Source organism: Triturus cristatus, chromosome 11 (genome assembly GCF_964204655.1).
Source record: "Triturus cristatus chromosome 11, aTriCri1.1, whole genome shotgun sequence".
NCBI lineage: Eukaryota > Metazoa > Chordata > Amphibia > Caudata > Salamandridae > Triturus > Triturus cristatus.
The window spans coordinates 1,142,587,378-1,142,611,353 of record NC_140594.1 but is presented as its reverse complement, the minus strand read 5'-3'; the positions used below and the strand labels follow the sequence as shown (position 1 = coordinate 1,142,611,353).

The following is a 23,976-nucleotide window of genomic DNA, read 5'->3' as shown; positions in this document are numbered from 1 at the left end:
CATTCTTCCCTTTTTGTTCTGCTTTTATCAATCTCCTATGCATTTCATGGAATTTACTCCCTTTCTCTTCGCTGCTTTGCTTCCGATGCTGCCCATATGCTCATTTCCACTATTTGTACTGCTGCTTTCCATTTCTTCTCTTCTGCACAGCTTTGTCCTTGGTTTCAATCCCCAGTTCTTTACCCTCTGCAAGACAATTTCTACTGCTTTTCATGTTGGTATCCACACCAAATGCACCATTGGAACCGGTGCAAGATTGCCACTGCACTCGGCGTTGTAACATCTGGAACCTAGAGGACACATATCAGAGGGTGTTGGTGGTATAGTGGTGAGCATAGCTGCCTTCCAAGCAGTTGACCCGGGTTCGATTCCTGGCCAACGCAGTGCAAATATTTATATATTCTCCAAGCAGGATATATTTTAATGCAACATGTCGCAAAACTGAAATATCAGAAACAGAATAATCAGCCGTTATATAAAAAAATAAACAAACACGTAGGTAGACATCTCGATCGCCTCATCTGCTACATTCATTGTCCCAATATATGCTATTTTCCATAAAGCACTCACCACTCACATGTGCTGATAATAAATATTTTGCTGGGGGCAGGCAATGAAAGGGCTGAGCCCCGACCAGACATTATAACCCCAGCAACCCTATTTTAAAAAGCATTTCTAGGCGATATCTAGCCTCTGAAAATAATAGGCAAGATCCACCGATAAATCTGGCAAAAGTCCCCAAGATTTTGTGCATACTTGTGCTCTCACCTGAATGCAGCGCCACCTTGTAACCATCGGATGTAACTGCGGCTCAGAAAAATGTTTTATCAGAGGGCAAGTTGAGAGGACTCCAAGTGGCAGATTTCCACGGAAAGAGCCTCTCGCTGCAGCAGGAAGGTTGGATACTTCAAATTGGCATAGTTTCCTGTCCAGCGTCCTCTGACGTCCCAAACGCTCCCAAACACTCAAAAGCCTCACACCGGGCAAGCCCTCACCGGGTAGATCTCTGGCTCCCAGGTAAAGCCAAATCCTGAGTATGCTAGTGCTAGGATCACAGAGAAAGGACAGGGACAGAGAGCTGCTGTCTTGGTAAAGGCCTGAAACGGCTAATTCCTAAGAGGATCCGCACTTTCAGTTATGACTGACTGTGAGTGGGGAAGATGAAGATTTTCTGTACCCAGCATACCTTGCGATGTGCTTAGGCAAATGAGGAGAGAGCCCCACCAATCCCTTGCCACTCCGCTGAAAGCTCCTCCTCTGCATAAAGAGAGCACTTTCACAAGGGAGCAGAGTGGCGCAGCGGAAGCGTGCTGGGCCCATAACCCAGAGGTCGATGGATCGAAACCATCCTCTGCTAATATTGCTTGATTTTTCTTCCTAGGACTAATCTGTAATTTCCACCCTGCCAGCAAGGAAAAGCGCAGGCTTGTGCTAGCTATGTGAGAAAAGACTTCTCAACTATCTGTCTCTGCTGTAAATCAAGAGAGTGATCGTCAAAGGATCAACCCTATACTTTGAAAGTAAAGATACCCAATTAGAAGCATAAATGACAGGTGGGACCTTCACACGTTTTTCGGGGCATGCTTTGAATTTCATTCTTCCCTTTTTGTTCTGCTTTTATCAATCTCCTATGCATTTCATGGAATTTACTCCCTTTCTCTTCGCTGCTTTGCTTCCGATGCTGCCCATATGCTCATTTCCACTATTTGTACTGCTGCTTTCCATTTCTTCTCTTCTGCACAGCTTTGTCCTTGGTTTCAATCCCCAGTTCTTTACCCTCTGCAAGACAATTTCTACTGCTTTTCATGTTGGTATCCACACCAAATGCACCATTGGAACCGGTGCAAGATTGCCACTGCACTCGGCGTTGTAACATCTGGAAGCTAGAGGACACACATCAGAAGGCGTTGGTGGTATAGTGGTGAGCATAGCTGCCTTCCAAGCAGTTGACCCGGGTTCGATTCCCGGCCAACGCAGTGCAAATATTTATATATTCTCCAAGCAGGATATATTTTAATGCAACATGTCACAAAACTGAAATATCAGAATAATCAGCCGTTATATAAAAAAATAAACAAACACGTAGGTAGACATCTCGATCGCCTCATCTGCTACATTCATTGTCCCAATATATGCTATTTTCCATAAAGCACTCACCACTCACATGTGCTGATAATAAATATTTTGCTGGGGGCAGGCAATGAAAGGGCTGAGCCCCGACCAGACATTATAACCCCAGCAACCCTATTTTAAAAAGCATTTCTAGGCGATATCTAGCCTCTGAAAATAATAGGCAAGATCCACCGATAAATCTGGCAAAAGTCCCCAAGATTTTGTGCATACTTGTGCTCTCACCTGAATGCAGCGCCACCTTGTAACCATCGGATGTAACTGCGGCTCAGAAAAATGTTTTATCAGAGGGCAAGTTGAGAGGACTCCAAGTGGCAGATTTCAACGGAAAGAGCCTCTCGCTGCAGCAGGAAGGTTGGATACTTCAAATTGGCATAGTTTCCTGTCCAGCGTCCTCTCACGTCCCGAACGCTCCCAAACACTCAAAAGCCTCGCCCTCACCGGGTAGATCTCTGGCTCCCAGGTAAAGCCAAATCCTGAGTATGCTAGTGCTAGGATCACAGAGAAAGGACAGGGACAGAGAGCTGCTGTCTTGGTAAAGGCCTGAAACGGCTAATTCCTAAGAGGGTCTGCACTTTCAGTTATGACTGACTGTGAGTGGGGAAGATGAAGATTTTCTGTACCCAGCATACCTTGCGATGTGCTTAGGCAAATGAGGAGAGAGCCCCACCAATCCCTTGCCACTCCGCTGAAAGCTCCTCCTCTGCATAAAGAGAGCACTTTCACAAGGGAGCAGAGTGGCGCAGCGGAAGCGTGCTGGGCCCATAACCCAGAGGTCGATGGATCGAAACCATCCTCTGCTAATATTGCTTGATTTTTCTTCCTAGGACTAATCTGTCATTTCCACCCTGCCAGCAAGGAAAAGCGCAGGCTTGTGCTAGCTATGCGAGAAAAGACTTCTCAACTATCTGTCTCTGCTGTAATTCAAGAGAGTGATCGTCAAAGGATCAACCCTATACTTTGAAAGTAAAGATACCCAATTAGAAGCATAAATGACAGGTGGGACCTTCACACGTTTTTCGGGGCATGCTTTGAATTTCATTCTTCCCTTTTTGTTCTGCTTTTATCAATCTCCTATGCATTTCATGGAATTTACTCCCTTTCTCTTCGCTGCTTTGCTTCCGATGCTGCCCATATGCTCATTTCCACTATTTGTACTGCTGCTTTCCATTTCTTCTCTTCTGCACAGCTTTGTCCTTGGTTTCAATCCCCAGTTCTTTACCCTCTGCAAGACAATTTCTACTGCTTTTCATGTTGGTATCCACACCAAATGCACCATTGGAACCGGTGCAAGATTGCCACTGCACTCGGCGTTGTAACATCTGGAACCTAGAGGACACACATCAGAGGGCGTTGGTGGTATAGTGGTGAGCATAGCTGCCTTCCAAGCAGTTGACCTGGGTTTGATTCCCGGCCAACGCAGTGCAAATATTTATATATTCTCCAAGCAGGATATATTTTAATGCAACATGTCACAAAACTGAAATATCAGAATAATCAGCCGTTATATAAAAAAATAAACAAACACGTAGGTAGACATCTCGATCGCCTCTTCTGCTACATTCATTGTCCCAATATATGCTATTTTCCATAAAGCACTCACCACTCACATGTGCTGATAATAAATATTTTGCTGGGGGCAGGCAATGAAAGGGCTGAGCCCCGACCAGACATTATAACCCCAGCATCCCTATTTTAAAAAGCATTTCTAGGCGATATCTAGCCTCTGAAAATAATAGGCAAGATCCACCGATAAATCTGGCAAAAGTCCCCAAGATTTTGTGCATACTTGTGCTCTCACCTGAATGCAGCGCCACCTTGTAACCATCGGATGTAACTGCGGCTCAGAAAAATGTTTTATCAGAGGGCAAGTTGAGAGGACTCCAAGTGGCAGATTTCCACGGAAAGAGCCTCTCACTGCAGCAGGAAGGTTGGATACTTCAAATTGGCATAGTTTCCTGTCCAGCGTCCTCTCACGTCCCGAACGCTCCCAAACGCTCAAAAGCCTCACCCTCACCGGGTAGATCTCTGGCTCCCAGGTAAAGCCAAATCCTGAGTATGCTAGTGCTAGGATCACAGAGAAAGGACAGGGACAGAGAGCTGCTGTCTTGGTAAAGGCCTGAAACGGCTAATTCCTAAGAGGGTCTGCACTTTCAGTTATGACTGACTGTGAGTGGGGAAGATGAAGATTTTCTGTACCCAGCATACCTTGCGATGTGCTTAGGCAAATGAGGAGAGAGCCCCACCAATCCCTTGCCACTCCGCTGAAAGCTCCTCCTCTGCATAAAGAGAACACTTTCACAAGGGAGCAGAGTGGCGCAGCGGAAGCGTGCTGGGCCCATAACCCAGAGGTCGATGGATCGAAACCATCCTCTGCTAATATTGCTTGATTTTTCTTCCTAGGACTAATCTGTCATTTCCACCCTGCCAGCAAGGAAAAGCGCAGGCTTGTGCTAGCTATGTGAGAAAAGACTTCTCAACTATCTGTCTCTGCTGTAAATCAAGAGAGTGATCGTCAAAGGATCAACCCTATACTTTGAAAGTAAAGATACCCAATTAGAAGCATAAATGACAGGTGGGACCTTCACACGTTTTTCGGGGCATGCTTTGAATTTCATTCTTCCCTTTTTGTTCTGCTTTTATCAATCTCCTATGCATTTCATGGAATTTACTCCCTTTCTCTTCGCTGCTTTGCTTCCGATGCTGCCCATATGCTCATTTCCACTATTTGTACTGCTGCTTTCCATTTCTTCTCTTCTGCACAGCTTTGTCCTTGGTTTCAATCCCCAGTTCTTTACCCTCTGCAAGACAATTTCTACTGCTTTTCATGTTGGTATCCACACCAAATGCACCATTGGAACCGGTGCAAGATTGCCACTGCACTCGGCGTTGTAACATCTGGAACCTAGAGGACACACATCAGAGGGCGTTGGTGGTATAGTGGTGAGCATAGCTGCCTTCCAAGCAGTTGACCCGGGTTCGATTCCCGGCCAACGCAGTGCAAATATTTATATATTCTCCAAGCAGGATATATTTTAATGCAACATGTCACAAAACTGAAATATCAGAAACAGAATAATCAGCCGTTATATAAAAAAATAAACAAACACGTAGGTAGACATCTCGATCGCCTCATCTGCTACATTCATTGTCCCAATATATGCTATTTTCCATAAAGCACTCACCACTCACATGTGCTGATAATAAATATTTTGCTGGGGGCAGGCAATGAAAGGGCTGAGCCCCGACCAGACATTATAACCCCAGCAACCCTATTTTAAAAAGCATTTCTAGGCGATATCTAGCCTCTGAAAATAATAGGCAAGATCCACCGATAAATCTGGCAAAAGTCCCCAAGATTTTGTGCATACTTGTGCTCTCACCTGAATGCAGCGCCACCTTGTAACCATCGGATGTAACTGCGGCTCAGAAAAATGTTTTATCAGAGGGCAAGTTGAGAGGACTCCAAGTGGCAGATTTCAACGGAAAGAGCCTCTCGCTGCAGCAGGAAGGTTGGATACTTCAAATTGGCATAGTTTCCTGTCCAGCGTCCTCTCACGTCCCGAACGCTCCCAAACACTCAAAAGCCTCGCCCTCACCGGGTAGATCTCTGGCTCCCAGGTAAAGCCAAATCCTGAGTATGCTAGTGCTAGGATCACAGAGAAAGGACAGGGACAGAGAGCTGCTGTCTTGGTAAAGGCCTGAAACGGCTAATTCCTAAGAGGGTCTGCACTTTCAGTTATGACTGACTGTGAGTGGGGAAGATGAAGATTTTCTGTACCCAGCATACCTTGCGATGTGCTTAGGCAAATGAGGAGAGAGCCCCACCAATCCCTTGCCACTCCGCTGAAAGCTCCTCCTCTGCATAAAGAGAGCACTTTCACAAGGGAGCAGAGTGGCGCAGCGGAAGCGTGCTGGGCCCATAACCCAGAGGTCGATGGATCGAAACCATCCTCTGCTAATATTGCTTGATTTTTCTTCCTAGGACTAATCTGTCATTTCCACCCTGCCAGCAAGGAAAAGCGCAGGCTTGTGCTAGCTATGCGAGAAAAGACTTCTCAACTATCTGTCTCTGCTGTAATTCAAGAGAGTGATCGTCAAAGGATCAACCCTATACTTTGAAAGTAAAGATACCCAATTAGAAGCATAAATGACAGGTGGGACCTTCACACGTTTTTCGGGGCATGCTTTGAATTTCATTCTTCCCTTTTTGTTCTGCTTTTATCAATCTCCTATGCATTTCATGGAATTTACTCCCTTTCTCTTCGCTGCTTTGCTTCCGATGCTGCCCATATGCTCATTTCCACTATTTGTACTGCTGCTTTCCATTTCTTCTCTTCTGCACAGCTTTGTCCTTGGTTTCAATCCCCAGTTCTTTACCCTCTGCAAGACAATTTCTACTGCTTTTCATGTTGGTATCCACACCAAATGCACCATTGGAACCGGTGCAAGATTGCCACTGCACTCGGCGTTGTAACATCTGGAACCTAGAGGACACACATCAGAGGGCGTTGGTGGTATAGTGGTGAGCATAGCTGCCTTCCAAGCAGTTGACCTGGGTTTGATTCCCGGCCAACGCAGTGCAAATATTTATATATTCTCCAAGCAGGATATATTTTAATGCAACATGTCACAAAACTGAAATATCAGAATAATCAGCCGTTATATAAAAAAATAAACAAACACGTAGGTAGACATCTCGATCGCCTCTTCTGCTACATTCATTGTCCCAATATATGCTATTTTCCATAAAGCACTCACCACTCACATGTGCTGATAATAAATATTTTGCTGGGGGCAGGCAATGAAAGGGCTGAGCCCCGACCAGACATTATAACCCCAGCATCCCTATTTTAAAAAGCATTTCTAGGCGATATCTAGCCTCTGAAAATAATAGGCAAGATCCACCGATAAATCTGGCAAAAGTCCCCAAGATTTTGTGCATACTTGTGCTCTCACCTGAATGCAGCGCCACCTTGTAACCATCGGATGTAACTGCGGCTCAGAAAAATGTTTTATCAGAGGGCAAGTTGAGAGGACTCCAAGTGGCAGATTTCCACGGAAAGAGCCTCTCACTGCAGCAGGAAGGTTGGATACTTCAAATTGGCATAGTTTCCTGTCCAGCGTCCTCTCACGTCCCGAACGCTCCCAAACGCTCAAAAGCCTCACCCTCACCGGGTAGATCTCTGGCTCCCAGGTAAAGCCAAATCCTGAGTATGCTAGTGCTAGGATCACAGAGAAAGGACAGGGACAGAGAGCTGCTGTCTTGGTAAAGGCCTGAAACGGCTAATTCCTAAGAGGGTCTGCACTTTCAGTTATGACTGACTGTGAGTGGGGAAGATGAAGATTTTCTGTACCCAGCATACCTTGCGATGTGCTTAGGCAAATGAGGAGAGAGCCCCACCAATCCCTTGCCACTCCGCTGAAAGCTCCTCCTCTGCATAAAGAGAACACTTTCACAAGGGAGCAGAGTGGCGCAGCGGAAGCGTGCTGGGCCCATAACCCAGAGGTCGATGGATCGAAACCATCCTCTGCTAATATTGCTTGATTTTTCTTCCTAGGACTAATCTGTCATTTCCACCCTGCCAGCAAGGAAAAGCGCAGGCTTGTGCTAGCTATGTGAGAAAAGACTTCTCAACTATCTGTCTCTGCTGTAAATCAAGAGAGTGATCGTCAAAGGATCAACCCTATACTTTGAAAGTAAAGATACCCAATTAGAAGCATAAATGACAGGTGGGACCTTCACACGTTTTTCGGGGCATGCTTTGAATTTCATTCTTCCCTTTTTGTTCTGCTTTTATCAATCTCCTATGCATTTCATGGAATTTACTCCCTTTCTCTTCGCTGCTTTGCTTCCGATGCTGCCCATATGCTCATTTCCACTATTTGTACTGCTGCTTTCCATTTCTTCTCTTCTGCACAGCTTTGTCCTTGGTTTCAATCCCCAGTTCTTTACCCTCTGCAAGACAATTTCTACTGCTTTTCATGTTGGTATCCACACCAAATGCACCATTGGAACCGGTGCAAGATTGCCACTGCACTCGGCGTTGTAACATCTGGAACCTAGAGGACACACATCAGAGGGCGTTGGTGGTATAGTGGTGAGCATAGCTGCCTTCCAAGCAGTTGACCCGGGTTCGATTCCCGGCCAACGCAGTGCAAATATTTATATATTCTCCAAGCAGGATATATTTTAATGCAACATGTCACAAAACTGAAATATCAGAATAATCAGCCGTTATATAAAAAAATAAACAAACACGTATGTAGACATCTCGATCGCCTCATCTGCTACATTCATTGTCCCAATATATGCTATTTTCCATAAAGCACTCACCACTCACATGTGCTGATAATAAATATTTTGCTGGGGGCAGGCAATGAAAGGGCTGAGCCCCGACCAGACATTATAACCCCAGCAACCCTATTTTAAAAAGCATTTCTAGGCGATATCTAGCCTCTGAAAATAATAGGCAAGATCCACCGATAAATCTGGCAAAAGTCCCCAAGATTTTGTGCATACTTGTGCTCTCACCTGAATGCAGCGCCACCTTGTAACCATCGGATGTAACTGCGGCTCAGAAAAATGTTTTATCAGAGGGCAAGTTGAGAGGACTCCAAGTGGCAGATTTCAACGGAAAGAGCCTCTCGCTGCAGCAGGAAGGTTGGATACTTCAAATTGGCATAGTTTCCTGTCCAGCGTCCTCTCACGTCCCGAACGCTCCCAAACACTCAAAAGCCTCGCCCTCACCGGGTAGATCTCTGGCTCCCAGGTAAAGCCAAATCCTGAGTATGCTAGTGCTAGGATCACAGAGAAAGGACAGGGACAGAGAGCTGCTGTCTTGGTAAAGGCCTGAAACGGCTAATTCCTAGGAGGGTCTGCACTTTCAGTTATGACTGACTGTGAGTGGGGAAGATGAAGATTTTCTGTACCCAGCATACCTTGCGATGTGCTTAGGCAAATGAGGAGAGAGCCCCACCAATCCCTTGCCACTCCGCTGAAAGCTCCTCCTCTGCATAAAGAGAGCACTTTCACAAGGGAGCAGAGTGGCGCAGCGGAAGCGTGCTGGGCCCATAACCCAGAGGTCGATGGATCGAAACCATCCTCTGCTAATATTGCTTGATTTTTCTTCCTAGGACTAATCTGTCATTTCCACCCTGCCAGCAAGGAAAAGCGCAGGCTTGTGCTAGCTATGTGAGAAAAGACTTCTCAACTATCTGTCTCTGCTGTAAATCAAGAGAGTGATCGTCAAAGGATCAACCCTACACTTTGAAAGTAAAGATACCCAATTAGAAGCATAAATGACAGGTGGGACCTTCACACGTTTTTCGGGGCATGCTTTGAATTTCATTCTTCCCTTTTTGTTCTGCTTTTATCAATCTCCTATGCATTTCATGGAATTTACTCCCTTTCTCTTCGCTGCTTTGCTTCCGATGCTGCCCATATGCTCATTTCCACTATTTGTACTGCTGCTTTCCATTTCTTCTCTTCTGCACAGCTTTGTCCTTGGTTTCAATCCCCAGTTCTTTACCCTCTGCAAGACAATTTCTACTGCTTTTCATGTTGGTATCCACACCAAATGCACCATTGGAACCGGTGCAAGATTGCCACTGCACTCGGCGTTGTAACATCTGGAACCTAGAGGACACATATCAGAGGGTGTTGGTGGTATAGTGGTGAGCATAGCTGCCTTCCAAGCAGTTGACCCGGGTTCGATTCCCGGCCAACGCAGTGCAAATATTTATATATTCTCCAAGCAGGATATATTTTAATGCAACATGTCGCAAAACTGAAATATCAGAAACAGAATAATCAGCCGTTATATAAAAAAATAAACAAACACGTAGGTAGACATCTCGATCGCCTCATCTGCTACATTCATTGTCCCAATATATGCTATTTTCCATAAAGCACTCACCACTCACATGTGCTGATAATAAATATTTTGCTGGGGGCAGGCAATGAAAGGGCTGAGCCCCGACCAGACATTATAACCCCAGCAACCCTATTTTAAAAAGCATTTCTAGGCGATATCTAGCCTCTGAAAATAATAGGCAAGATCCACCGATAAATCTGGCAAAAGTCCCCAAGATTTTGTGCATACTTGTGCTCTCACCTGAATGCAGCGCCACCTTGTAACCATCGGATGTAACTGCGGCTCAGAAAAATGTTTTATCAGAGGGCAAGTTGAGAGGACTCCAAGTGGCAGATTTCCACGGAAAGAGCCTCTCGCTGCAGCAGGAAGGTTGGATACTTCAAATTGGCATAGTTTCCTGTCCAGCGTCCTCTGACGTCCCAAACGCTCCCAAACACTCAAAAGCCTCACACCGGGCAAGCCCTCACCGGGTAGATCTCTGGCTCCCAGGTAAAGCCAAATCCTGAGTATGCTAGTGCTAGGATCACAGAGAAAGGACAGGGACAGAGAGCTGCTGTCTTGGTAAAGGCCTGAAACGGCTAATTCCTAAGAGGATCCGCACTTTCAGTTATGACTGACTGTGAGTGGGGAAGATGAAGATTTTCTGTACCCAGCATACCTTGCGATGTGCTTAGGCAAATGAGGAGAGAGCCCCACCAATCCCTTGCCACTCCGCTGAAAGCTCCTCCTCTGCATAAAGAGAGCACTTTCACAAGGGAGCAGAGTGGCGCAGCGGAAGCGTGCTGGGCCCATAACCCAGAGGTCGATGGATCGAAACCATCCTCTGCTAATATTGCTTGATTTTTCTTCCTAGGACTAATCTGTAATTTCCACCCTGCCAGCAAGGAAAAGCGCAGGCTTGTGCTAGCTATGTGAGAAAAGACTTCTCAACTATCTGTCTCTGCTGTAAATCAAGAGAGTGATCGTCAAAGGATCAACCCTATACTTTGAAAGTAAAGATACCCAATTAGAAGCATAAATGACAGGTGGGACCTTCACACGTTTTTCGGGGCATGCTTTGAATTTCATTCTTCCCTTTTTGTTCTGCTTTTATCAATCTCCTATGCATTTCATGGAATTTACTCCCTTTCTCTTCGCTGCTTTGCTTCCGATGCTGCCCATATGCTCATTTCCACTATTTGTACTGCTGCTTTCCATTTCTTCTCTTCTGCACAGCTTTGTCCTTGGTTTCAATCCCCAGTTCTTTACCCTCTGCAAGACAATTTCTACTGCTTTTCATGTTGGTATCCACACCAAATGCACCATTGGAACCGGTGCAAGATTGCCACTGCACTCGGCGTTGTAACATCTGGAAGCTAGAGGACACACATCAGAAGGCGTTGGTGGTATAGTGGTGAGCATAGCTGCCTTCCAAGCAGTTGACCCGGGTTCGATTCCCGGCCAACGCAGTGCAAATATTTATATATTCTCCAAGCAGGATATATTTTAATGCAACATGTCACAAAACTGAAATATCAGAATAATCAGCCGTTATATAAAAAAATAAACAAACACGTAGGTAGACATCTCGATCGCCTCATCTGCTACATTCATTGTCCCAATATATGCTATTTTCCATAAAGCACTCACCACTCACATGTGCTGATAATAAATATTTTGCTGGGGGCAGGCAATGAAAGGGCTGAGCCCCGACCAGACATTATAACCCCAGCAACCCTATTTTAAAAAGCATTTCTAGGCGATATCTAGCCTCTGAAAATAATAGGCAAGATCCACCGATAAATCTGGCAAAAGTCCCCAAGATTTTGTGCATACTTGTGCTCTCACCTGAATGCAGCGCCACCTTGTAACCATCGGATGTAACTGCGGCTCAGAAAAATGTTTTATCAGAGGGCAAGTTGAGAGGACTCCAAGTGGCAGATTTCAACGGAAAGAGCCTCTCGCTGCAGCAGGAAGGTTGGATACTTCAAATTGGCATAGTTTCCTGTCCAGCGTCCTCTCACGTCCCGAACGCTCCCAAACACTCAAAAGCCTCGCCCTCACCGGGTAGATCTCCGGCTCCCAGGTAAAGCCAAATCCTGAGTATGCTAGTGCTAGGATCACAGAGAAAGGACAGGGACAGAGAGCTGCTGTCTTGGTAAAGGCCTGAAACGGCTAATTCCTAAGAGGGTCTGCACTTTCAGTTATGACTGACTGTGAGTGGGGAAGATGAAGATTTTCTGTACCCAGCATACCTTGCGATGTGCTTAGGCAAATGAGGAGAGAGCCCCACCAATCCCTTGCCACTCCGCTGAAAGCTCCTCCTCTGCATAAAGAGAGCACTTTCACAAGGGAGCAGAGTGGCGCAGCGGAAGCGTGCTGGGCCCATAACCCAGAGGTCGATGGATCGAAACCATCCTCTGCTAATATTGCTTGATTTTTCTTCCTAGGACTAATCTGTCATTTCCACCCTGCCAGCAAGGAAAAGCGCAGGCTTGTGCTAGCTATGCGAGAAAAGACTTCTCAACTATCTGTCTCTGCTGTAATTCAAGAGAGTGATCGTCAAAGGATCAACCCTATACTTTGAAAGTAAAGATACCCAATTAGAAGCATAAATGACAGGTGGGACCTTCACACGTTTTTCGGGGCATGCTTTGAATTTCATTCTTCCCTTTTTGTTCTGCTTTTATCAATCTCCTATGCATTTCATGGAATTTACTCCCTTTCTCTTCGCTGCTTTGCTTCCGATGCTGCCCATATGCTCATTTCCACTATTTGTACTGCTGCTTTCCATTTCTTCTCTTCTGCACAGCTTTGTCCTTGGTTTCAATCCCCAGTTCTTTACCCTCTGCAAGACAATTTCTACTGCTTTTCATGTTGGTATCCACACCAAATGCACCATTGGAACCGGTGCAAGATTGCCACTGCACTCGGCGTTGTAACATCTGGAACCTAGAGGACACACATCAGAGGGCGTTGGTGGTATAGTGGTGAGCATAGCTGCCTTCCAAGCAGTTGACCTGGGTTTGATTCCCGGCCAACGCAGTGCAAATATTTATATATTCTCCAAGCAGGATATATTTTAATGCAACATGTCACAAAACTGAAATATCAGAATAATCAGCCGTTATATAAAAAAATAAACAAACACGTAGGTAGACATCTCGATCGCCTCTTCTGCTACATTCATTGTCCCAATATATGCTATTTTCCATAAAGCACTCACCACTCACATGTGCTGATAATAAATATTTTGCTGGGGGCAGGCAATGAAAGGGCTGAGCCCCGACCAGACATTATAACCCCAGCATCCCTATTTTAAAAAGCATTTCTAGGCGATATCTAGCCTCTGAAAATAATAGGCAAGATCCACCGATAAATCTGGCAAAAGTCCCCAAGATTTTGTGCATACTTGTGCTCTCACCTGAATGCAGCGCCACCTTGTAACCATCGGATGTAACTGCGGCTCAGAAAAATGTTTTATCAGAGGGCAAGTTGAGAGGACTCCAAGTGGCAGATTTCCACGGAAAGAGCCTCTCACTGCAGCAGGAAGGTTGGATACTTCAAATTGGCATAGTTTCCTGTCCAGCGTCCTCTCACGTCCCGAACGCTCCCAAACGCTCAAAAGCCTCACCCTCACCGGGTAGATCTCTAGCTCCCAGGTAAAGCCAAATCCTGAGTATGCTAGTGCTAGGATCACAGAGAAAGGACAGGGACAGAGAGCTGCTGTCTTGGTAAAGGCCTGAAACGGCTAATTCCTAAGAGGGTCTGCACTTTCAGTTATGACTGACTGTGAGTGGGGAAGATGAAGATTTTCTGTACCCAGCATACCTTGCGATGTGCTTAGGCAAATGAGGAGAGAGCCCCACCAATCCCTTGCCACTCCGCTGAAAGCTCCTCCTCTGCATAAAGAGAACACTTTCACAAGGGAGCAGAGTGGCGCAGCGGAAGCGTGCTGGGCCCATAACCCAGAGGTCGATGGATCGAAACCATCCTCTGCTAATATTGCTTGATTTTTCTTCCTAGGACTAATCTGTCATTTCCACCCTGCCAGCAAGGAAAAGCGCAGGCTTGTGCTAGCTATGTGAGAAAAGACTTCTCAACTATCTGTCTCTGCTGTAAATCAAGAGAGTGATCGTCAAAGGATCAACCCTATACTTTGAAAGTAAAGATACCCAATTAGAAGCATAAATGACAGGTGGGACCTTCACACGTTTTTCGGGGCATGCTTTGAATTTCATTCTTCCCTTTTTGTTCTGCTTTTATCAATCTCCTATGCATTTCATGGAATTTACTCCCTTTCTCTTCGCTGCTTTGCTTCCGATGCTGCCCATATGCTCATTTCCACTATTTGTACTGCTGCTTTCCATTTCTTCTCTTCTGCACAGCTTTGTCCTTGGTTTCAATCCCCAGTTCTTTACCCTCTGCAAGACAATTTCTACTGCTTTTCATGTTGGTATCCACACCAAATGCACCATTGGAACCGGTGCAAGATTGCCACTGCACTCGGCGTTGTAACATCTGGAACCTAGAGGACACACATCAGAGGGCGTTGGTGGTATAGTGGTGAGCATAGCTGCCTTCCAAGCAGTTGACCCGGGTTCGATTCCCGGCCAACGCAGTGCAAATATTTATATATTCTCCAAGCAGGATATATTTTAATGCAACATGTCACAAAACTGAAATATCAGAAACAGAATAATCAGCCGTTATATAAAAAAATAAACAAACACGTAGGTAGACATCTCGATCGCCTCATCTGCTACATTCATTGTCCCAATATATGCTATTTTCCATAAAGCACTCACCACTCACATGTGCTGATAATAAATATTTTGCTGGGGGCAGGCAATGAAAGGGCTGAGCCCCGACCAGACATTATAACCCCAGCAACCCTATTTTAAAAAGCATTTCTAGGCGATATCTAGCCTCTGAAAATAATAGGCAAGATCCACCGATAAATCTGGCAAAAGTCCCCAAGATTTTGTGCATACTTGTGCTCTCACCTGAATGCAGCGCCACCTTGTAACCATCGGATGTAACTGCGGCTCAGAAAAATGTTTTATCAGAGGGCAAGTTGAGAGGACTCCAAGTGGCAGATTTCAACGGAAAGAGCCTCTCGCTGCAGCAGGAAGGTTGGATACTTCAAATTGGCATAGTTTCCTGTCCAGCGTCCTCTCACGTCCCGAACGCTCCCAAACACTCAAAAGCCTCGCCCTCACCGGGTAGATCTCTGGCTCCCAGGTAAAGCCAAATCCTGAGTATGCTAGTGCTAGGATCACAGAGAAAGGACAGGGACAGAGAGCTGCTGTCTTGGTAAAGGCCTGAAACGGCTAATTCCTAAGAGGGTCTGCACTTTCAGTTATGACTGACTGTGAGTGGGGAAGATGAAGATTTTCTGTACCCAGCATACCTTGCGATGTGCTTAGGCAAATGAGGAGAGAGCCCCACCAATCCCTTGCCACTCCGCTGAAAGCTCCTCCTCTGCATAAAGAGAGCACTTTCACAAGGGAGCAGAGTGGCGCAGCGGAAGCGTGCTGGGCCCATAACCCAGAGGTCGATGGATCGAAACCATCCTCTGCTAATATTGCTTGATTTTTCTTCCTAGGACTAATCTGTCATTTCCACCCTGCCAGCAAGGAAAAGCGCAGGCTTGTGCTAGCTATGCGAGAAAAGACTTCTCAACTATCTGTCTCTGCTGTAATTCAAGAGAGTGATCGTCAAAGGATCAACCCTATACTTTGAAAGTAAAGATACCCAATTAGAAGCATAAATGACAGGTGGGACCTTCACACGTTTTTCGGGGCATGCTTTGAATTTCATTCTTCCCTTTTTGTTCTGCTTTTATCAATCTCCTATGCATTTCATGGAATTTACTCCCTTTCTCTTCGCTGCTTTGCTTCCGATGCTGCCCATATGCTCATTTCCACTATTTGTACTGCTGCTTTCCATTTCTTCTCTTCTGCACAGCTTTGTCCTTGGTTTCAATCCCCAGTTCTTTACCCTCTGCAAGACAATTTCTACTGCTTTTCATGTTGGTATCCACACCAAATGCACCATTGGAACCGGTGCAAGATTGCCACTGCACTCGGCGTTGTAACATCTGGAACCTAGAGGACACACATCAGAGGGCGTTGGTGGTATAGTGGTGAGCATAGCTGCCTTCCAAGCAGTTGACCTGGGTTTGATTCCCGGCCAACGCAGTGCAAATATTTATATATTCTCCAAGCAGGATATATTTTAATGCAACATGTCACAAAACTGAAATATCAGAATAATCAGCCGTTATATAAAAAAATAAACAAACACGTAGGTAGACATCTCGATCGCCTCTTCTGCTACATTCATTGTCCCAATATATGCTATTTTCCATAAAGCACTCACCACTCACATGTGCTGATAATAAATATTTTGCTGGGGGCAGGCAATGAAAGGGCTGAGCCCCGACCAGACATTATAACCCCAGCATCCCTATTTTAAAAAGCATTTCTAGGCGATATCTAGCCTCTGAAAATAATAGGCAAGATCCACCGATAAATCTGGCAAAAGTCCCCAAGATTTTGTGCATACTTGTGCTCTCACCTGAATGCAGCGCCACCTTGTAACCATCGGATGTAACTGCGGCTCAGAAAAATGTTTTATCAGAGGGCAAGTTGAGAGGACTCCAAGTGAGAGATTTCCACGGAAAGAGCCTCTCACTGCAGCAGGAAGGTTGGATACTTCAAATTGGCATAGTTTCCTGTCCAGCGTCCTCTCACGTCCCGAACGCTCCCAAACGCTCAAAAGCCTCACCCTCACCGGGTAGATCTCTGGCTCCCAGGTAAAGCCAAATCCTGAGTATGCTAGTGCTAGGATCACAGAGAAAGGACAGGGACAGAGAGCTGCTGTCTTGGTAAAGGCCTGAAACGGCTAATTCCTAAGAGGGTCTGCACTTTCAGTTATGACTGACTGTGAGTGGGGAAGATGAAGATTTTCTGTACCCAGCATACCTTGCGATGTGCTTAGGCAAATGAGGAGAGAGCCCCACCAATCCCTTGCCACTCCGCTGAAAGCTCCTCCTCTGCATAAAGAGAACACTTTCACAAGGGAGCAGAGTGGCGCAGCGGAAGCGTGCTGGGCCCATAACCCAGAGGTCGATGGATCGAAACCATCCTCTGCTAATATTGCTTGATTTTTCTTCCTAGGACTAATCTGTCATTTCCACCCTGCCAGCAAGGAAAAGCGCAGGCTTGTGCTAGCTATGTGAGAAAAGACTTCTCAACTATCTGTCTCTGCTGTAAATCAAGAGAGTGATCGTCAAAGGATCAACCCTATACTTTGAAAGTAAAGATACCCAATTAGAAGCATAAATGACAGGTGGGACCTTCACACGTTTTTCGGGGCATGCTTTGAATTTCATTCTTCCCTTTTTGTTCTGCTTTTATCAATCTCCTATGCATTTCATGGAATTTACTCCCTTTCTCTTCGCTGCTTTGCTTCCGATGCTGCCCATATGCTCATTTCCACTATTTGTACTGCTGCTTTCCATTTCTTCTCTTCTGCACAGCTTTGTCCTTGGTTTCAATCCCCAGTTCTTTACCCTCTGCAAGACAATTTCTACTGCTTTTCATGTTGGTATCCACACCAAATGCACCATTGGAACCGGTGCAAGATTGCCACTGCACTCGGCGTTGTAACATCTGGAACCTAGAGGACACACATCAGAGGGCGTTGGTGGTATAGTGGTGAGCATAGCTGCCTTCCAAGCAGTTGACCTGGGTTTGATTCCCGGCCAACGCAGTGCAAATATTTATATATTCTCCAAGCAGGATATATTTTAATGCAACATGTCACAAAACTGAAATATCAGAATAATCAGCCGTTATATAAAAAAATAAACAAACACGTAGGTAGACATCTCGATCGCCTCTTCTGCTACATTCATTGTCCCAATATATGCTATTTTCCATAAAGCACTCACCACTCACATGTGCTGATAATAAATATTTTGCTGGGGGCAGGCAATGAAAGGGCTGAGCCCCGACCAGACATTATAACCCCAGCATCCCTATTTTAAAAAGCATTTCTAGGCGATATCTAGCCTCTGAAAATAATAGGCAAGATCCATCGATAAATCTGGCAAAAGTCCCCAAGATTTTGTGCATACTTGTGCTCTCACCTGAATGCAGCGCCACCTTGTAACCATCGGATGTAACTGCGGCTCAGAAAAATGTTTTATCAGAGGGCAAGTTGAGAGGACTCCAAGTGGCAGATTTCCACGGAAAGAGCCTCTCACTGCAGCAGGAAGGTTGGATACTTCAAATTGGCATAGTTTCCTGTCCAGCGTCCTCTCACGTCCCGAACGCTCCCAAACGCTCAAAAGCCTCACCCTCACCGGGTAGATCTCTAGCTCCCAGGTAAAGCCAAATCCTGAGTATGCTAGTGCTAGGATCACAGAGAAAGGACAGGGACAGAGAGCTGCTGTCTTGGTAAAGGCCTGAAACGGCTAATTCCTAAGAGGGTCTGCACTTTCAGTTATGACTGACTGTGAGTGGGGAAGATGAAGATTTTCTGTACCCAGCATACCTTGCGATGTGCTTAGGCAAATGAGGAGAGAGCCCCACCAATCCCTTGCCACTCCGCTGAAAGCTCCTCCTCTGCATAAAGAGAACACTTTCACAAGGGAGCAGAGTGGCGCAGCGGAAGCGTGCTGGGCCCATAACCCAGAGGTCGATGGATCGAAACCATCCTCTGCTAATATTGCTTGATTTTTCTTCCTAGGACTAATCTGTCATTTCCACCCTGCCAGCAAGGAAAAGCGCAGGCTTGTGCTAGCTATGTGAGAAAAGACTTCTCAACTATCTGTCTCTGCTGTAAATCAAGAGAGTGATCGTCAAAGGATCAACCCTATACTTTGAAAGTAAAGATACCCAATTAGAAGCATAAATGACAGGTGGGACCTTCACACGTTTTTCGGGGCATGCTTTGAATTTCATTCTTCCCTTTTTGTTCTGCTTTTATCAATCTCCTATGCATTTCATGGAATTTACTCCCTTTCTCTTCGCTGCTTTGCTTCCGATGCTGCCCATATGCTCATTTCCACTATTTGTACTGCTGCTTTCCATTTCTTCTCTTCTGCACAGCTTTGTCCTTGGTTTCAATCCCCAGTTCTTTACCCTCTGCAAGACAATTTCTACTGCTTTTCATGTTGGTATCCACACCAAATGCACCATTGGAACCGGTGCAAGATTGCCACTGCACTCGGCGTTGTAACATCTGGAACCTAGAGGACACACATCAGAGGGCGTTGGTGGTATAGTGGTGAGCATAGCTGCCTTCCAAGCAGTTGACCCGGGTTCGATTCCCGGCCAACGCAGTGCAAATATTTATATATTCTCCAAGCAGGATATATTTTAATGCAACATGTCACAAAACTGAAATATCAGAAACAGAATAATCAGCCGTTATATAAAAAAATAAACAAACACGTAGGTAGACATCTCGATCGCCTCATCTGCTACATTCATTGTCCCAATATATGCTATTTTCCATAAAGCACTCACCACTCACATGTGCTGATAATAAATATTTTGCTGGGGGCAGGCAATGAAAGGGCTGAGCCCCGACCAGACATTATAACCCCAGCAACCCTATTTTAAAAAGCATTTCTAGGCGATATCTAGCCTCTGAAAATAATAGGCAAGATCCACCGATAAATCTGGCAAAAGTCCCCAAGATTTTGTGCATACTTGTGCTCTCACCTGAATGCAGCGCCACCTTGTAACCATCGGATGTAACTGCGGCTCAGAAAAATGTTTTATCAGAGGGCAAGTTGAGAGGACTCCAAGTGGCAGATTTCAACGGAAAGAGCCTCTCGCTGCAGCAGGAAGGTTGGATACTTCAAATTGGCATAGTTTCCTGTCCAGCGTCCTCTCACGTCCCGAACGCTCCCAAACACTCAAAAGCCTCGCCCTCACCGGGTAGATCTCTGGCTCCCAGGTAAAGCCAAATCCTGAGTATGCTAGTGCTAGGATCACAGAGAAAGGACAGGGACAGAGAGCTGCTGTCTTGGTAAAGGCCTGAAACGGCTAATTCCTAAGAGGGTCTGCACTTTCAGTTATGACTGACTGTGAGTGGGGAAGATGAAGATTTTCTGTACCCAGCATACCTTGCGATGTGCTTAGGCAAATGAGGAGAGAGCCCCACCAATCCCTTGCCACTCCGCTGAAAGCTCCTCCTCTGCATAAAGAGAGCACTTTCACAAGGGAGCAGAGTGGCGCAGCGGAAGCGTGCTGGGCCCATAACCCAGAGGTCGATGGATCGAAACCATCCTCTGCTAATATTGCTTGATTTTTCTTCCTAGGACTAATCTGTCATTTCCACCCTGCCAGCAAGGAAAAGCGCAGGCTTGTGCTAGCTATGCGAGAAAAGACTTCTCAACTATCTGTCTCTGCTGTAATTCAAGAGAGTGATCGTCAAAGGATCAACCCTATACTTTGAAAGTAAAGATACCCAATTAGAAGCATAAATGACAGGTGGGACCTTCACACGTTTTTCGGGGCATGCTTTGAATTTCATTCTTCCCTTTTTGTTCTGCTTTTATCAATCTCCTATGCATTTCATGGAATTTACTCCCTTTCTCTTCGCTGCTTTGCTTCCGATGCTGCCCATATGCTCATTTCCACTATTTGTACTGCTGCTTTCCATTTCTTCTCTTCTGCACAGCTTTGTCCTTGGTTTCAATCCCCAGTTCTTTACCCTCTGCAAGACAATTTCTACTGCTTTTCATGTTGGTATCCACACCAAATGCACCATTGGAACCGGTGCAAGATTGCCACTGCACTCGGCGTTGTAACATCTGGAACCTAGAGGACACACATCAGAGGGCGTTGGTGGTATAGTGGTGAGCATAGCTGCCTTCCAAGCAGTTGACCTGGGTTTGATTCCCGGCCAACGCAGTGCAAATATTTATATATTCTCCAAGCAGGATATATTTTAATGCAACATGTCACAAAACTGAAATATCAGAATAATCAGCCGTTATATAAAAAAATAAACAAACACGTAGGTAGACATCTCGATCGCCTCTTCTGCTACATTCATTGTCCCAATATATGCTATTTTCCATAAAGCACTCACCACTCACATGTGCTGATAATAAATATTTTGCTGGGGGCAGGCAATGAAAGGGCTGAGCCCCGACCAGACATTATAACCCCAGCATCCCTATTTTAAAAAGCATTTCTAGGCGATATCTAGCCTCTGAAAATAATAGGCAAGATCCACCGATAAATCTGGCAAAAGTCCCCAAGATTTTGTGCATACTTGTGCTCTCACCTGAATGCAGCGCCACCTTGTAACCATCGGATGTAACTGCGGCTCAGAAAAATGTTTTATCAGAGGGCAAGTTGAGAGGACTCCAAGTGGCAGATTTCCACGGAAAGAGCCTCTCACTGCAGCAGGAAGGTTGGATACTTCAAATTGGCATAGTTTCCTGTCCAGCGTCCTCTCACGTCCCGAACGCTCCCAAACGCTCAAAAGCCTCACCCTCACCGGGTAGATCTCTGGCTCCCAGGTAAAGCCAAATCCTGAGTATGCTAGTGCTAGGATCACAGAGAAAGGACAGGGACAGAGAGCTGCTGTCTTGGTAAAGGCCTGAAACGGCTAATTCCTAAGAGGGTCTGCACTTTCAGTTATGACTGACTGTGAGTGGGGAAGATGAAGATTTTCTGTACCCAGCATACCTTGCGATGTGCTTAGGCAAATGAGGAGAGAGCCCCACCAATCCCTTGCCACTCCGCTGAAAGCTCCTCCTCTGCATAAAGAGAACACTTTCACAAGGGAGCAGAGTGGCGCAGCGGAAGCGTGCTGGGCCCATAACCCAGAGGTCGATGGATCGAAACCATCCTCTGCTAATATTGCTTGATTTTTCTTCCTAGGACTAATCTGTCATTTCCACCCTGCCAGCAAGGAAAAGTGCAGGCTTGTGCTAGCTATGTGAGAAAAGACTTCTCAACTATCTGTCTCTGCTGTAAATCAAGAGAGTGATCGTCAAAGGATCAACCCTATACTTTGAAAGTAAAGATACCCAATTAGAAGCATAAATGACAGGTGGGACCTTCACACGTTTTTCGGGGCATGCTTTGAATTTCATTCTTCCCTTTTTGTTCTGCTTTTATCAATCTCCTATGCATTTCATGGAATTTACTCCCTTTCTCTTCGCTGCTTTGCTTCCGATGCTGCCCATATGCTCATTTCCACTATTTGTACTGCTGCTTTCCATTTCTTCTCTTCTGCACAGCTTTGTCCTTGGTTTCAATCCCCAGTTCTTTACCCTCTGCAAGACAATTTCTACTGCTTTTCATGTTGGTATCCACACCAAATGCACCATTGGAACCGGTGCAAGATTGCCACTGCACTCGGCGTTGTAACATCTGGAACCTAGAGGACACACATCAGAGGGCGTTGGTGGTATAGTGGTGAGCATAGCTGCCTTCCAAGCAGTTGACCCGGGTTCGATTCCCGGCCAACGCAGTGCAAATATTTATATATTCTCCAAGCAGGATATATTTTAATGCAACATGTCACAAAACTGAAATATCAGAAACAGAATAATCAGCCGTTATATAAAAAAATAAACAAACACGTAGGTAGACATCTCGATCGCCTCATCTGCTACATTCATTATCCCAATATATGCTATTTTCCATAAAGCACTCACCACTCACATGTGCTGATAATATATATTTTGCTGGGGGCAGGCAATGAAAGGGCTGAGCCCCGACCAGACATTATAACCCCAGCAACCCTATTTTAAAAAGCATTTCTAGGCGATATCTAGCCTCTGAAAATAATAGGCAAGATCCACCGATAAATCTGGCAAAAGTCCCCAAGATTTTGTGCATACTTGTGCTCTCACCTGAATGCAGCGCCACCTTGTAACCATCGGATGTAACTGCGGCTCAGAAAAATGTTTTATCAGAGGGCAAGTTGAGAGGACTCCAAGTGGCAGATTTCCACGGAAAGAGCCTCTCGCTGCAGCAGGAAGGTTGGATACTTCAAATTGGCATAGTTTCATGTCCAGCGTCCTCTCACGTCCCGAACGCTCCCAAACACTCAAAAGCCTCACACCGGGCAAGCCCTCACCGGGTAGATCTCTGGCTCCCAGGTAAAGCCAAATCCTGAGTATGCTAGTGCTAGGATCACAGAGAAAGGACAGGGACAGAGAGCTGCTGTCTTGGTAAAGGCCTGAAACGGCTAATTCCTAAAAGGGTCTGCACTTTCAGTTATGACTGACTGTGAGTGGGGAAGATGAAGATTTTCTGTACCCAGCATACCTTGCGATGTGCTTAGGCAAATGAGGAGAGAGCCCCACCAATCACTTGCCACTCCGCTGAAAGCTCCTCCTCTGCATAAAGAGAGCACTTTCACAAGGGAGCAGAGTGGCGCAGCGGAAGCGTGCTGGGCCCATAACCCAGAGGTCGATGGATCGAAACCATCCTCTGCTAATATTGCTTGATTTTTCTTCCTAGGACTAATCTGTCATTTCCACCCTGCCAGCAAGGAAAAGCGCAGGCTTGTGCTAGCTATGTGAGAAAAGACTTCTCAACTATCTGTCTCTGCTGTAAATCAAGAGAGTGATCGTCAAAGGATCAACCCTATACTTTGAAAGTAAAGATACCCAATTAGAAGCATAAATGACAGGTGGGACCTTCACACGTTTTTCGGGGCATGCTTTGAATTTCATTCTTCCCTTTTTGTTCTGCTTTTATCAATCTCCTATGCATTTCATGGAATTTACTCCCTTTCTCTTCGCTGCTTTGCTTCCGATGCTGCCCATATGCTCATTTCCACTATTTGTACTGCTGCTTTCCATTTCTTCTCTTCTGCACAGCTTTGTCCTTGGTTTCAATCCCCAGTTCTTTACCCTCTGCAAGACAATTTCTACTGCTTTTCATGTTGGTATCCACACCAAATGCACCATTGGAACCGGTGCAAGATTGCCACTGCA

At 45.7% G+C, this 23,976-nt stretch overlaps 8 non-coding genes across 8 annotated transcripts; all 8 read left to right on the top strand.

The window, feature by feature from the left end:
* Positions 1-1,904: 1,904 nt before the first annotated feature.
* TRNAG-UCC (transfer RNA glycine (anticodon UCC)) lies at positions 1,905-1,976 on the top strand. Its single transcript has one exon. It is a non-coding gene; the product is annotated as a tRNA-Gly (tRNA).
* Positions 1,977-5,056: 3,080 nt separating this feature from the next.
* TRNAG-UCC (transfer RNA glycine (anticodon UCC)) lies at positions 5,057-5,128 on the top strand. The gene has a single exon. It is a non-coding gene; the product is annotated as a tRNA-Gly (tRNA).
* A 3,086-nt stretch (positions 5,129-8,214) lies between these two features.
* On the top strand, positions 8,215-8,286 carry TRNAG-UCC (transfer RNA glycine (anticodon UCC)). The gene has a single exon. It is a non-coding gene; the product is annotated as a tRNA-Gly (tRNA).
* A 1,504-nt stretch (positions 8,287-9,790) lies between these two features.
* TRNAG-UCC (transfer RNA glycine (anticodon UCC)) lies at positions 9,791-9,862 on the top strand. Its single transcript has one exon. It is a non-coding gene; the product is annotated as a tRNA-Gly (tRNA).
* A 1,521-nt stretch (positions 9,863-11,383) lies between these two features.
* On the top strand, positions 11,384-11,455 carry TRNAG-UCC (transfer RNA glycine (anticodon UCC)). The gene has a single exon. It is a non-coding gene; the product is annotated as a tRNA-Gly (tRNA).
* A 3,080-nt stretch (positions 11,456-14,535) lies between these two features.
* On the top strand, positions 14,536-14,607 carry TRNAG-UCC (transfer RNA glycine (anticodon UCC)). The gene has a single exon. It is a non-coding gene; the product is annotated as a tRNA-Gly (tRNA).
* Positions 14,608-19,269: 4,662 nt separating this feature from the next.
* On the top strand, positions 19,270-19,341 carry TRNAG-UCC (transfer RNA glycine (anticodon UCC)). Its single transcript has one exon. It is a non-coding gene; the product is annotated as a tRNA-Gly (tRNA).
* Positions 19,342-22,427: 3,086 nt separating this feature from the next.
* On the top strand, positions 22,428-22,499 carry TRNAG-UCC (transfer RNA glycine (anticodon UCC)). Its single transcript has one exon. It is a non-coding gene; the product is annotated as a tRNA-Gly (tRNA).
* The last annotated feature ends 1,477 nt before the right edge of the window (positions 22,500-23,976 follow it).